General features: G+C 44.0%; 2 non-coding genes across 2 annotated transcripts; both read left to right on the forward strand.

Annotated features, from left to right (window-relative positions):
- Nucleotides 1–7172: 7172 nt before the first annotated feature.
- Nucleotides 7173–7245, forward strand: trnaf-gaa (transfer RNA phenylalanine (anticodon GAA)). The gene has a single exon. It is a non-coding gene; the product is annotated as a tRNA-Phe (tRNA).
- A 5155-nt stretch (nucleotides 7246–12400) lies between these two features.
- Nucleotides 12401–12473, forward strand: trnaf-gaa (transfer RNA phenylalanine (anticodon GAA)). The gene has a single exon. It is a non-coding gene; the product is annotated as a tRNA-Phe (tRNA).
- Nucleotides 12474–14819: the final 2346 nt, after the last annotated feature.

The following is a 14819-nucleotide window of genomic DNA, read 5'->3' on the forward strand; positions in this document are numbered from 1 at the left end:
CTTCCAGTTCTGCTCAGCAGACTTTAGAAAGAATGTGAGGGTCCTTGAGAGGACGCAGAGGCGATTTACCAGAATGGATCCAGGGATGGGGGATTTTAGTTACAAGGTTAGGTTGGAAAAGCTAGGATTATTCTGCCTTTCTCAAAGGAGATTGAGTGGAGAATTGGTAGAGGTGTATAACACCTCCAGAGAACAGGCCATCCTGGACTGGGTATTGTGTAATGAGAAAGGATTAGTTCACAATCTTGTTGTTCTCTTGGGGAAGTGCGCCCATAATATGATAAAATTCTTCATTAAGATGGAGTTGATTCCGAGACTCGGGTCCTGAATCTAAACAAAGAAAACTATGAAGGTATGAGGCGGGAGTTGGCTAGAGTGGGGAATAGATTGTGGAATGTTACTTAAAGGGTTGACAGTGGATAGGCAATGGCTAGCATTTAAAGAGCGCATGGATGAATTACAACAATTGTTCATTCCTGTCTGTGCAAAGGTAAAACAGGAAGGGTGGCTCAACTGCGGCTTACAAAAGTAATTAAGGAAAGTATTAGATCCAAGGAGGAGAAATATAAAATGGCCAGAACAAGCAGCAAACCTGAAGATTGTGAGCAGTTTGGAATTTAGCAGAGGAGGACAAAAGGATTGATTAAGAAGTGGGAAATAGAGTATGAGAGTAAGCTAGCAGAGAACATAAAAATTGACTGTAAAAGCTTCTATAGATATGTGCAGAGAAAAAGATTAGTGAAGACAAATGTGGGCCCCTTACAGTCAGAAACATTGGAATTTATAATGGGGAACAAAGAAATGGCAGACCAATTAAATACATACTTTGGATCTGTCTTCACAAAGGAGGATACAAATTATCTCCCAGAAATGTTGGGGAACATAGGGTCTAGTGAGAAGGAGGAGAAGGGTCTAGGAGAAGGAGCCTTTCAGTGCAGCAGCTTTTTCGGGAGCAGAGTGTGAGCGAGTGAGCAGCTGGGAAAGTCAGTTTGAAAGTAAATTTAATTTCCTTTTGTTTTTCGGCGGAGGCCAGGGGGCTGCTGGGTAAGTAAAACACTGTATATTTGGGCGGTTTCTGAACCCGAGACACCACACTTGTAGTGTCTCCCACCCGCCCTCCTGCTCCAACCAAAAAAAAAGGACTTGGTGGGGTGTTTATAAGGTAAGGCTTTTTCGATTTCTCTGGTTTTATTGTGATTGGTAAAAACTTTACGTTCCTTTTTCATTTAACTAAGTTTAAACTTAAGATTAAAAATGGCAGGAGATCTCAGACCCGTATCATGCTCCTCTTGCTCAATGTGGGAGCTCAGGGACATGGCTGATGACCCTGACTCCTTCACGTGCAGGAAGTGTGTCCAGCTGCACCTCTTGTTGGACCGCATGACGGCTCTCGAGCTGCGGATGGACTCACTTTGGAGCATGCGCGATGCTGAGGAGGTCGTGGATAGCACGTTTAGTGAATTGGTCACACCGCAGATTAGGATTGCTGAGGGAGAAAGGGTGACCAAAAGGCAGAGAAAGAGCAGGAAGGCAGCGCAGGAGTCCCCTGCGGTCATCTCCCTCCAAAACAAGTATACCGTTTTGGATACTGTTGAGGGAGATGGCTCACCAGGGGAAGGCAGCAGTAGCCAGGTCCATGGCACCGTGGCTGGCTCTGCTGTTCAGAAGGGCGGGAAAAAGAGTGGAAGGGCGATAGTCGTAGGGGATTCGATTGTAAGGGGAGTAGATAGGCGGTTCTGTGGTCGAAAATGAGGCTCCCGAATGGTATGTTGCCTCCCAGGTGCACGGGTCAGGGACGTCTCAGATCGGCTGCAGAACATTCTAAAGGGGGAGGGTGAACAGCCAGTTGTCATTGTGCACATAGGCACTAATGATATAGGTAAAAAACGGGATGAGGTCCTACAAGCAGAGTTTACGGAGTTAGGAGCCAAGTTAAAAAGTAGGACCTCAGAGGTAGTAATCTCAGGATTACTACCAGTGCCACGTGATATTCAGAGTAAAAATGAAAGAATAGTCAGGATGAATGCGTGGCTTGAGAGATGGTGCAGGAAGGAGGGGTTCAGTTTTTGGGACATTGGGACCGGTTCTGTGGGAGGTGGAACTATTACAAATTGTACGGTCTACACCTGGGCCGGACTGGAACCAATGTCCTTGGAGGTGCTTTTGCTAACGCTGTTGGGGAGGGTTTAAACGAATGTGGCAGGGGGATGGGAACCAATTGAGGTCAGTTGACAGTAAGGAGGTAGTAACAAAAGCCTGTAAGGAACTAGATAATGAAGTCAGTGTGACTAAGGGGAAGAGCAGGCAGGGAGCAGATGATGAATATAAAGGGACTGGTGGTCTGAGGTGCATTTGTTTTAATGCAAGAAGTGTAGTAGGTAAGGCAGATGAACTTAGGGCTTGGATTAGTACCTGGGAGTATGATTTTGTTGCTATTACTGAGACTTGCTTAAGGGAAGAGCATGATTGGCAACGAAATATCCCAGGATATCGATGCTTCAGGCGGGATAGAGAGGGAGGTATAAGGGGTGGAGGAGTTGCATTACTGGTCAAAGAGGATATCACAGCTGTGCTGAAGGAGGGCACTATGGAGGACTCGAGCAGTGAGGCAATATGGACAGAACACAGAAATAGGAAGGGTGCGGTAACAATGTTGGGGCTGTACTACAGGCCTCCCAACAGCGAGCGTGAGATAGAGGTACAAATATGTAAACAGATTATGGAAAGATGTAGGAGCAACAGGGTGGTGGTGATAGGCGATTTTAATTTTCCCAACATTGACTGGGATTCGCTTAGTGTTAGAGGTCCAGATGGAGCAGAATTTGTAAGGAGCATCCAGGAGGGTTTTCTAGAGCAGGATGTAAATAGTCCAACTCGGGAAGGAGCCATACTGGACCTGGTGTTGGGGAATGAGCCCGGCCAGGTTGTTGAAGTTTCAGTAGGGGACTACTTTGGGAATAGTGATCACAATTCCGTAAGCTTTAAAATACTCATGGACAAAGACGAGAGTGGTCCTAAAGGAAGAGTGCTAAATTGGGGGAAGGCCAACTATACCAAAATTCGGCAGGAGCTGGGAAATGTAGATTGGGAGCAGCTGTTTGAAGGTAAATCCACATGTGATATGTGGGAGGCTTTTAAAGAGAGGTTGATTAGCGCGCAGGAGAGACATGTTCCTGTGAAAATGAGGGATAGAAATAGCAAGATTAGGGAACCATGGATGACAGGTGAAATTGTGAGACTAGCTAAGAGGAAAAAGGAAGCATACATTAGGTCTAGGCGGCTGATGAAAGACGAAGCTTTGAAAGAATATCGGGAATGTAGGACCAATCTGAAACGAGGAATTAAGAGGGCTAAAAGGGGTCATGAAATATCTTTAGCAAACAGGGTTAAGGAAAATCCCAAAGCCTTTTATTCATATATGAGGAGAAAGAGGGTAACTAGAGAAAGGATTGGCCCACTAAAGGACAAAGGAGGAATGTTATGCTTGGACTCAGAGAAAATGGGTGAGATTCTAAACGAGTACTTTGCATCGGTATTCACCGAGGAGAGGGACATGACGGATGTTGAGGTTAAGAACAGATGTTTGATTACTCTAGGTCAAGTCGGCATAAGGAGGGAGGAAGTGTTGGGTATTCTAAAGGGCATTAAGGTGGACAAGTCCCCAGGTCCGGATGGGATCTATCCCAGGTTACTGAGGGAAGCGAGAGAGGAAATAGCTGGGGCCTTAACAGATATCTTTGCAGCATCCTTAAACACGGGTGAGGTCCCGGAGGACTGGAGAATTGCGAATGTTGTCCCCTTGTTTAAGAAGGGTAGCAGGGATAATCCAGGTAATTATAGACCGGTGAGCCTGACGTCAGTGGTAGGGAAGCTGCTGGAGAAGATACTGAGGGATAGGATCTATTCCCATTTGGAAGAAAATGGGCTCATCAGTGATAGGCAACATGGTTTTGTGCAGGGAAGGTCATGTCTTACCAACTTAATAGAATTCTTTGAGGAAGTGACAAAGTTGATTGATGAGGGAAGGGCTGTCGATGTCATATACATGGACTTCAGTAAGGCGTTTGATAAGGTTCCCCATGGCAGGCTTATGGAGAAAGTGAAGGCGCTTGGGGTCCAAGGTGTACTCGCTAGATGGATAAAGAACTGGCTGGGCAACAGGAGACAGAGAGTAGCAGTAGAAGGGAGTTTCTCAAAATGGAGACGTGTGACCAGTGGTGTTCCACAGGGATCCGTGCTGGGACCACTGTTGTTTGTGATATACATTAATGATTTGGAGGAAAGTATAGGTGGACTGATTAGCAAGTTTGCAGACGACACTAAGATTGGTGGAGTAGCAGATAGTGAAGGGGACTGTCAGAGAATACAGCAGAATATAGATAGATTGGAGAGTTGGGCAGAGAAATGGCAGATGGAGTTCAATCAGGACAAATGCGAGGTGATGCATTTTGGAAGATCCAATTCAAGAGTGAACTACACAGTAAATGGAAAAGTCCTGGGGAAAATTGATGTCCAGAGAGATTTGGGTGTTCAGGTCCACTGTTCCCTGAAGGTGGCAACTCAGGTAAATAGAGTGGTCAAGAAGGCATACGGCATGCTTTCCTTCATCGGACGGGGCATTGAGTACAAGAGTTGGCAGGTCATGTTACAGTTGTATAGGACTTTGGTTCGGCCACATTTGGAATACTGCGTACAGTTCAGGTCGCCACATTATCAAAAGAATGTGGATGCTTTGGAGAGGGTGCAGAGGAGGTTCACCAGGATGTTGCCTGGTATGGAGGGCGCTAGCTATGAAGAGAGGTTGAGCAGATTAGGATTATTTTCATTAGAAAGACGGAGGTTGAGGGGGGACCTGATTGAGGTGTACAAAATCATGAGAGGTATAGACAGGGTGGATAGCAAGAGGCTTTTTCCCAGAGTGGGGGTTTCAATTACTAGAGGACACGAGTTCAAAGTGAAAGGGGAAAAGTTTAGGGGGGATATGTGTGGAAAGTTCTTTACGCAGAGGGTGGTGGGCACCTGGAACGCATTGCCAGCGGAGGTGGTATATGCGGGCACGATGGAGTCTTTTAAGATGTATCTAGACAGATACATGAATGGGCAGGAAGAAAAGAGATACAGAACATTAGAAAATAGGCGACATGTTGAGAGAGAGTATCTGGATCGGCGCAGGCTTGGAGGGCCGAAGGGCCTGTTCCTGTGCTGTAATTATCTTTGTTCTTTGTTCTTGTTCTAGGAACTGTATGAAATCAGTATTAGTAGGGAATGTTTGGGAAATTGATGGGATTGAAGGCCGATAAATCCCCAGGGCCTGATAATCTACATCCCAGAGTACTTAAGGAAGTGGCCCTTGAAATAGCAGATGCATTTCTGGTCTTTTTTCAAACTTCGCTCGACTCTGGAACAGTTCCAATGGATTGGACGGTAGTTAATGTACCTCCACTATTTAAAAAAAGAGGCAGAAAGAAAACAGCGAATTACATACCGGTTAGCGAGGCCTGACATCAGTCGTGGGGAAAATGCTTGAGTCCATTATAAAAGATGTAATAGCAGAGTGCAATAATAACTCGTCTCCACTCCTAGTATTTCTAAATCCCACACATTCACTATAATGTGAACAATTATTTCCTGTTGTGTCTCTCTCAGATTTGTAAACTTCACTGTATTGGAGTGAGGTGACATCTACTGGCGGGAAGCCAGAACTGCAATTAAGCAGCAGAAACTCCACAGTCTGTCAGGGTTAAAGAAACATTGCAATGTGAGGATACAGCGAAGTGGTTTGATTGGGTAGATGGAGACATGATTCCACTTGTGGTGGTGTCTGAAGCAAAGGCCAGAAATACAAAATTGTCATTAATAAAAGAAATGAGGAATTCATGAAAAATGTAGTAACGTAGTGAATGGTTAGAATGTGGACAGAATAGAAAGTGAGATTGGATGGACAGAAGCAGTCTGAAAGGATGGCTGAAACAAAAGGTGAGTGCCCTGAAACGTTAACTGTGTTTCTCTCAGCACAGATGCTGCCAGAGCTGCTGAACATTTCCAGCAAATTTCTGTTTTTATTTCAGCATTTGCAGGATGTTGCTTTGATCTGAAAAACAATGGATGATTGGCTGGGGGGGTTCCAGTGAAATTCCACAGCAGCTAATAAAACCTAACTTGTTAGTGGCTTGTTGGTCTAAGGGTATGATTCTCGCTTAAAGAAAATAGTTAATTAACATGCGAAAGATCCTGGTTTCAAGTCCCAGACGAGCCCTGGTCTGCTGGCATTTTTAGATTAAGGTTATCTATTGGTTTCAGCCTTGCAGAAGGTGGAATTGATTTCCAAACAGAGCTGGCTTGAGGACCAGACAACTGGATTCAAAGAGCTTGTCGACAAAATTGCAATTAACTAAATGGACAGAAAGCCAAGTGGGAATATAAAGTTGTTGCTGTAATTGTGACCTGACTCCAAAAACAAAAGGACTGGGTTCTGGACTGGAATGGAATGGAATTCTTCAGTGTTTCTGTTGTTTGGCTTGCATTGACTCATCGATTTTCTTGTTTTTCACTTTGTCGATGCCTTTGAATAATTGTGGATCCTTCTTCAGGGTGTCTTCATTCACCAGGTAGTTCTGACCTCTGATGATGTTGATTGTAATCAGCTTCAATTCGCTGATAGTTTTGGAAGTGAGCAGATTTCCTTTGCTTGAGTCTACAACATGGAACTCAGTCTGACATGTGGACCCATGGGAGGATTTGAATGCCATCCCTGCGTTGGAGTTGCATCCATCCAATAAGAGACCGAGTAGAAGTGACAGTTCTGTCAGTCGAATATGAGACTTTTAATGGCAGGGTTGTGAGTTTGAGTGCCATTCTGTTTTTCCCTTTTGTAAGGCTTCATGAGCAGAGAGTACAGGGAGTGTTTGAAATGAGCAAGTCTCGCTTTGATTCAGGACTCTTACCTCTCAGCAGCATCACACTATGAAAGATTGAATTTGATCTCATTTCATTCTCAACTCGGGGTCTGTGCGGCTCAGTGGCACTTCTGGCTGTCTCCCGCTTCACAATCCATCAGTACTGAGAAAGCAATGGGGAATATTACTCACATGTTGTGTTCTTTAATTTTTTGGAAAACTTGAATGTATGTATTTTCTTCCAAAACAAGGACAACAAGCTGCTGTTAATGTAGGGCTGAAATAGCTCAGTTGGGAGAGCGTTAGACTGAAGATCTAAAGGTCCCTGGTTCAATCCCGGGTTTCAGCAATTTTGCTTCCTTATGCGTCCCTTGCCTTGGTTCTGATTTTCCGGTTGCACAATTTACTTTGAAATTATTTCCCAAGCACCAGTGGATTGAATTTGAGAAACAACACAGAGTCATTTACAGCACAGAAGGTGGTCGTTTGGCCTATCACGTGCATGCTGGCTCTCCCCGGAGCAATCGAGTCAATTCCACTCACCAGCTCGATCCCTTTCCTCCTGCAAGTTTCTTTCCTTCAAGTATCCATCCAATTTCCTTTTCAAATCATTGATTGTCTCTGCTTCCACCACACTCGTGGGCCAAGACATTACTACCCACAGCATAAAAAATTCCACCTCATCAAGGATGGGAAATACTTATATCATCTATATTTGCTTATTCTCTCTTTCTATGAGAAAAGACTGACAGTCAACATGAAAGGAAACCCAAAAATCTTCGAGCAGCATGTAAATGATAAGTGGGTAGTAAGAGGTTGAGTCGGGCCTATGAGGGACAAAAAGGATAATATAAGCTGAGAGGTGCAGGGCAATGTTAATCTACTTAATGAGTACTTTGTATCAGTGATCACTAAGGAAGTGGAATTTGACAAAATCTCAGTCGAAGTGAAGAGAGTAGAGGCAATGGAGAGAGTACAAATTAGGAGAGGGAGGTGCTAAAAAGGCTGGCTCTGCTTAGGGAAGATAAATCACCTGGTCCGGATGGCTCACATCCCAGGTTGCGAAAGGAAATGCGGATGCAGATAACGGAAGGGCTTGCTATAATCTTCCAATCTTCCCTGGATACGGGGGAGGTGCCAGAGGATTAAACAGTGGCAAATGCGACACCCTTATTCAAGAAAGGGTGTAAGGACAGTCCGGGTAACTACAGGCTAGTTAGATTAACAGCAGCGGTGGGTAAGGTTTTGGAAAGAATAATCAGGGTAAAAAATCAACAGTCACTTGGAGAGGTTCGAGTTAATTAATGAGAGTGAGCATGGATTTATAAAAGGGAGTTCATGCTTGACTAATCTAACTGCATTTTTTGATGAACTAACAGAGCAGGTTGATGAAGGGAACGCAGTGGATGTTGTTTATATTGCTTTTAAGGAAGCGTTTGACAAGGTACCACATAAAAGGGCGGTTAACAAAATTGAGGTTCGTGGTATAGGAGGGTCAGTGTCCAATTGGATAGAAAATTGGTTTAAGGACAGAAAACAGCGAGTCTTATTAAATGGTTCTTTGTCAGACTGGAGGATAGTCGACAGTGGTGTTCCCCAAGGGTCAGTGCTAGAACCACTGCTTTTTTTGCTCAAGGTAAGTGACTTGGATCTTGGAATACAGAGTAGAATCTCAAAATATGCCGATGACACCAAACCTGGAGGAGCGGCAAACAGTGAAGATGATATGAACTGCCTGCAACAGGACAGTGATAGGCTAGCAGAATGGGCAGACAGGTGGCAGATGGAATTTAATAGTGACAAGTGTGAGGTGATGTATTTTGGCATAAGGAATAGGGAGAGGCAATATATACTTAATGGCACAGTTCTAAAGAGTGTACTGGAATAGAGGGACTTGGGGTTCATGTGCATCAATCTTTGAAGGAGGCAAGTCATATTGCGAGAGTGGTTCGCAAAGCATATGGGATCTTGGGCTTTATAAGTAGAGGCATTGAGTACAAAAGCAGGGAGGTTATGCTGAACCATTATAAAACTCTGGTTAGGCCCCAATTGGAGTGTTGCTTCCAGTTCTGCTCAGCAGACTTTAGAAAGAATGTGAGGGTCCTTGAGAGGACGCAGAGGCGATTTACCAGAATGGATCCAGGGATGGGGGATTTTAGTTACAAAGTTAGGTTGGAAAAGCTAGGATTATTCTGCCTTTCTCAAAGGAGATTGAGTGGAGAATTGATAGAGGTGTATAACACCTCTAGAGAACAGGCCATCCTGGACTGGGTATTGTGTAATGAGAAAGGATTAGTTAACAATCTTGTTGTGTGGGGTCCCTTGGGGAAGTGCCCCATAATATGATAAAATTCTTCATTAAGATGGAGAGTGAGAGAGTTGATTCCGAGACTCGGGTCCTGAATCTAAACAAAGAAAACTATGAAGGTATGAGGCGGGAGTTGGCTATGATAGATTGGGGAACGTTACTTAAAGGGTTGACAGTGGATAGGCAATGGCTAGCATTTAAAGAGCGCATGGATGAATTACAACAATTGTTCATTCCTGTCTGTGCAAAAGTAAAACAGGAAGGGTGGCTCAACTGTGACTTACAAAAGAAATTAAGGAAAGTATTAGATCCAAGGAGGAGAAATATAAAATGGCCAGAACAAGCAGCAAACCTGAAGATTGTGAGCAGTTTGGAATTTAGCAGAGGAGGACAAAAGGATTGATTAAGAAGGGGGAAATAGAGTATGACAGTGAGCCTGCAGAGAACATAAAAACTGACTGTAAAAGCTTCTATAGATATGTGTAGAGAAAAAGATTAGTGAAGACAAATGTGGGCCGCTTACAGTCAGAAACGGGGGAATTTATAATGGGGAACAAAGAAATGGCAGACCAATTAAATACATACTTTGGATCTGTCATCACAAAGGAGGATACAAATTATCTCCCAGAAATGTTGGGGAACATAGGGTCTAGTGAGAAGGAGGAACTGTATGAAATCAGTATTAGTAGGGAATGTTTGGGAAATTGATGGGATTGAAGGCCGATAAATCCCCAGGGCCTGATAATCTACATCCCAGAGTACTAAAGGAAGTGGCCCTTGAAATAGCAGATGCATTTCTGGTCTTTTTTCAAAATTCTATCGACTCTGGAACAGTTCCAATGGATTGGACGGTAGTTAATGTAACTCCACTATTTAAAAAAAGAGGCAGAAAGTAAACAGCGAATTATATACCGGTTAGCGAGGCCTGGACAAGGTATGCCAGCCAAGAGCGACGTCTCAATTCATTCCATCTTCGCTGCCTTCGGAGAATACTTGGCATCAGGTGGCAGGACTATATCTCCAACACAGAAGTCCTTGAAGCGGCCAACACCCCCAGCTTATACACACTACTGAGTCAGCGGCGCTTGAGATGGCTTGGCCATGTGAGCCGCATGGAAGATGGCAGGATCCCCAAAGACACATTGTACAGCGAGCTCGCCACTGGTATCAGACCCACCGGCCGTCCATGTCTCCGCGATAAAGACGTCTGCAAACGCGACATGAAATCGTGTGACTTTGATCACAAGTCGTGGGAGTCAGTTGCCAGCATTCGCCAGAGCTGGCGGGCAGCCATAAAGACAGGGCTAAATTGTGGCAAGTCGAAGAGACTTAGTAGTTGGCAGGAAAAAAGACAGAGGCGCAAGGGGAGAGCCAACTGTGCAACAGCCCCGACAAACAAATTTCTCTGCAGCACCTGTGGAAGAGCCTGTCACTCCAGAATTGGCCATTTTAGCCACTCCAGGCGCTGCTTCACAAACCACTGACCACCTCCAGGCGCGTATCCATTGTCTCTCGAGATAAGGGGGCCCAAAAGAAGCCACACATCAGTCGTGGGGAAAATGCTGGAGTCCATTATAAAAGATGTTATAGCAGAGTGCAATAATAACTCGTCTCCACTCCTAGTATTTCTAAATCCCACACATTCACTATAATGTGAACAATTATTTCCTGTTGTGTCTCTCTCAGATTTGTCAACTTCACTGTATTGGAGTGAGGTGACATCTACTGGCGGGAAGCAAGAACTGCAATCAAGCAGCAGAAACTCCACAGTCTGTCAGGGTTAAAGAAACATTGCAATGTGAGGATACAGCGAAGTGGTTTGATTGGGTAGATGGAGACATGATTCCACTTGTAGTGGTGTCTGAAGCAAAGGCCAGAAATACAAAATTGTCATTAATAAAAGAAATGAGGAATTCATGAAAAATGTAGTGACGTAGTGAATGGTTAGAATGTGGATAGAATAGAAAGTGAGATTGGATGGACAGAAGCAGTCTGAAAGGATGGCTAAACAAACGGTGAGTGCCCTGAAACGTTAACTGTGTTTCTCACAGCACAGATGCTGCCAGAGCTGCTGAACATTTCCAGCACTTTCTGTTATTATTTCAGCATTTGCAGGATGTTGCATTGATCTGAAAAACAATGGATGATTGGCTGGGGGGTTCCAGTGAAATTCCACAGCAGCTAATAAAGCCTGACCTGTCAGCGGCTCGTTGGTCTAGGGGTGTGATCCTCTCTTAGGGAGTATGGTTAATTAACATGCGAGAGGTCCCGGGTTCAAGTCCCGGACGAGCCCTGGTCTGCTAGCGTTTTTAGATTAAGGTTATCTATTGGTTTCAGCCTTGCAGAAGGTGGAATTGACTTCCAAACAGAGCTGGCATGAGGACCAGACAACTGGATTCAAAGAGATTGTCGACAAAATTGTAATTAACTATATGTACAGATAGCCAAGTGGGAATATAAAGTTGTTGCTGGAATTGTGACCTGACTCCAAAAACATCTGGACTGGAATGGAATGGAATTCTTCAGTGTTTCTGTTGTTTGGCTTGCATTGACTCATCGATTTTCTTGTTTTTCACTTTGTCGATGCCTTTGAATAATTGTGGATCCTTCTTCAGGGTGTCTTCTTTCACCAGGTAGTTCTGACCTCTGATGATGTTGATTGTAATCAACTTCAATTCGCTGATAGTTTTGGAAGTGAGCAGATTTCCTTTGCTTGAGTCTACAACATGGAACTCAGTCTGACATGTGGACCCATGGGAGGATTTGAATGCCTTCCCTGCGTTGGAATTGCATCATCCAATAAGAGACCGAGTAGAAGTGACAGTTCTGTCAGTCGAATATGAGATTTTTAATAGCAGGGTTGTGAGTTTGAGTGCCATTCTGTTTTTCCCTTTTGTAAGGCTTCATGAGCAGAGAGTACAGGGAGTGTTTGAAATGAGCAAGTCTCGCTTTGATTCAGGACTCTTACCTCTCAGCAGCATCTCACTATGAAAGATTGAATTTGATCTCATTTCATTCTCAGCTCGGGGTCTGTGCGGCTCAGTGGCACTTCTGGCTTTCTCCCGCTTCACAATCCATCAGTACTGAGAAAGAAATGAGGAATATTACTCACATGTTGTGTTCTTTAATTTTTTGGAAAACTTGAATGTATGTATTTTCTTCCAAAACAAGGACAACAAGCCACTGTCAATGCAGGGCTGAAATAGCTCAGTTGGGAAAGCGTTAAACTGAAGATCTAAAGGTTCCTGGTTCAATCCCGGGTTTCAGCAATTTTGCTTCCTTATGCGTCCCTTGCCTTGGTTCTGATTTTCCAGTTGCACAATTTACTTTGAAATTATTTCCCAAGCACCAGTGGATTGAATTTGAGAAACAACACAGAGTCATTTACAGCACAGAAGGTGGTCGTTTGGCCTATCACATCCATGCTGGCTCTCCCCGGAGCAATCTAGTCAGTTCCACTCACCAGCTCGATCCCTTTCCTCCTGCAAGTTTCATTCCTTCAAGTATCCATCTAATTTCCTTTTCAAATCATTGATTGTCTCTGCTTCCACCACACTCGTGGGCCAAGTCATTACCACCCACAACATAAAAAAGTTCCACCTCATCAAGGATGGGAAATACTTACATCTTCTATATTTGCTTATTCTCTATTTCTATGAGAATAGACTGGCAGTCAACATGAAAGGAAACCCAAAAATCTTCGAGCAGCATGTAAATGATAAGTGGGTAGTAGGAGGTTGAGTCGGGCCTATTAGGGACAAAAAGGATAATATAAGCTGAGAGGAGCAGGGCAATGTTAATCTACTTAATGAGTACTTTGTATCAGTGATCACTAAGGAAGTGGAATTTGACAAAATATCAGTCGAAGTGAAGAGAGTAGAGTCAATGGAGAGGGTAGAAATTGAGAGAGGGAGGTACTAAAAAGGCTGGCTGTGCTTAGGGTAGATAAAACACCTGGTCTGGATGGCTGGCATCCCAGGTTGCGAAAGGAAATGCGGATGCAGATAATGGAAGAGTTTGCCATAATCTTCCAATCTTCCCTGGATACGGGGGAGGTGCCAGGAGTAAACAGTGGCAAATGCGACGCCCTTATTCAAGAAAGGGTGTAAGGACAGTCCGGCTAACTACAGGCTAGTTAGATTAACAGCAGCGGTGGGTAAGGTTTTAGAAAGAATAATCAGGGTAAAAAATCAACAGTCACTTGGAGAGGTTCGAGTTAATTAAGGAGAGTGAGCATGGATTTATAAATGGGAGTTCATGCTTGACTAACCTAACTGCATTTTTTGATGAACTAACAGAGCAGCTTGATGAAGGGAATGCAGTGGATGTTGTTTATATGGATTTTAAGGAAGCGTTTGACAAGGTTCCACATAAAAGTGGGGTTTACAAAATTGAGGCTCGTGGTATAGGAGGGTCAGTGTCCAATTGGATAGAAAATTGGTTTAAGGACAGAAAACAGGGAGTCTTATGAAATGATTCTTTGCCAGACTGGAGGATAGTCGACAGAGGTGTTCCCCAAGGGTCAGTGCTAGAACCACTGCTTTTTTTGCTAAAGATAAATGACTTGGATCTTGGAATATTGAGTAGAATCTCAAAATATCCCGATGACAACAAACTTGGAGGAGTGGCAAACAGTGAGGATGATATGAACTGCCTGCAACAGGACAATGATAGGCTAGCAGAATGGGCAGACAGGTGGCAGATGGAATTTAATAGTGACAAGTGTGAGGTGATGTATTTTGGCATAAGGAATAGGGAGAGGCAATATTTACTTAATGGCACAGTTCTAAAGTGTGTGTTGGAATAGAGGGACTTGGGGTTCATGTGCATCAATCTATGAAGGTGGCAAGACATATTGTGAGAGTGGTTAGCAAAGCATATGGGATCTTGGGCTTGAAAAAAAGAGGCATTGAGTACAAAGCAGGGAAGTTATGCTGAACCATTATAAAGCTCTGGTTAGCCCCCAGTTGGAGTGTTGCTTCCAGTTTTGCTTACCACACTTAAGAAAGAATGTAAGCGTCCTTGAGAGGATGCAGAGGAAATTCACCAGCATGGATCCAGGGATGGAGGATTTTAGTTACAAGGTTAGGTTGGAAAAGCTAGGGTTGTTCTACCTGTATCAAAGGAGAGTGAGGGGAGAATTGATAGATGTGTTTTCGGCTATGACAGTTTTAAATAAATTGGCAAGGAAACATTGTTCCCGTTAACTCTTGGTACAAGGGCTAGGGGACACAGATTGAAGGTTTTGGACAGGAGATACAGGGGGAATGTGCGCAAGAACTTTTTTACACTGATTGGTGATGATCTGTAACTCGCTGCCCAAGAGGGCGGTGGAAATGGAGACAATAGAGGATTACAAAAGGAATTTGAATGGGCACTTGAAGGAAATAATTTTACAGGGCTATGGGGATCGAGCAGACAAGTAATAACTCGTCTCCACTCCTAGTATTTCTAAATCCCACACATTCACTATAATGTGAACAATTCTTTCCTGTTGTGTCTCTCTCAGATTTGTAAACTTCACTGTATTGGAGTGAAGTGACATCTACTGGCAAGAAAGAAGAACTGCCGTGATGAGATCAGCCATGATTGTATTGAACGGCAGAGCAGGCTCG

This window comes from Heterodontus francisci, unplaced genomic scaffold (genome assembly GCF_036365525.1).
Source record: "Heterodontus francisci isolate sHetFra1 unplaced genomic scaffold, sHetFra1.hap1 HAP1_SCAFFOLD_121, whole genome shotgun sequence".
Classification (NCBI taxonomy): domain Eukaryota; kingdom Metazoa; phylum Chordata; class Chondrichthyes; order Heterodontiformes; family Heterodontidae; genus Heterodontus; species Heterodontus francisci.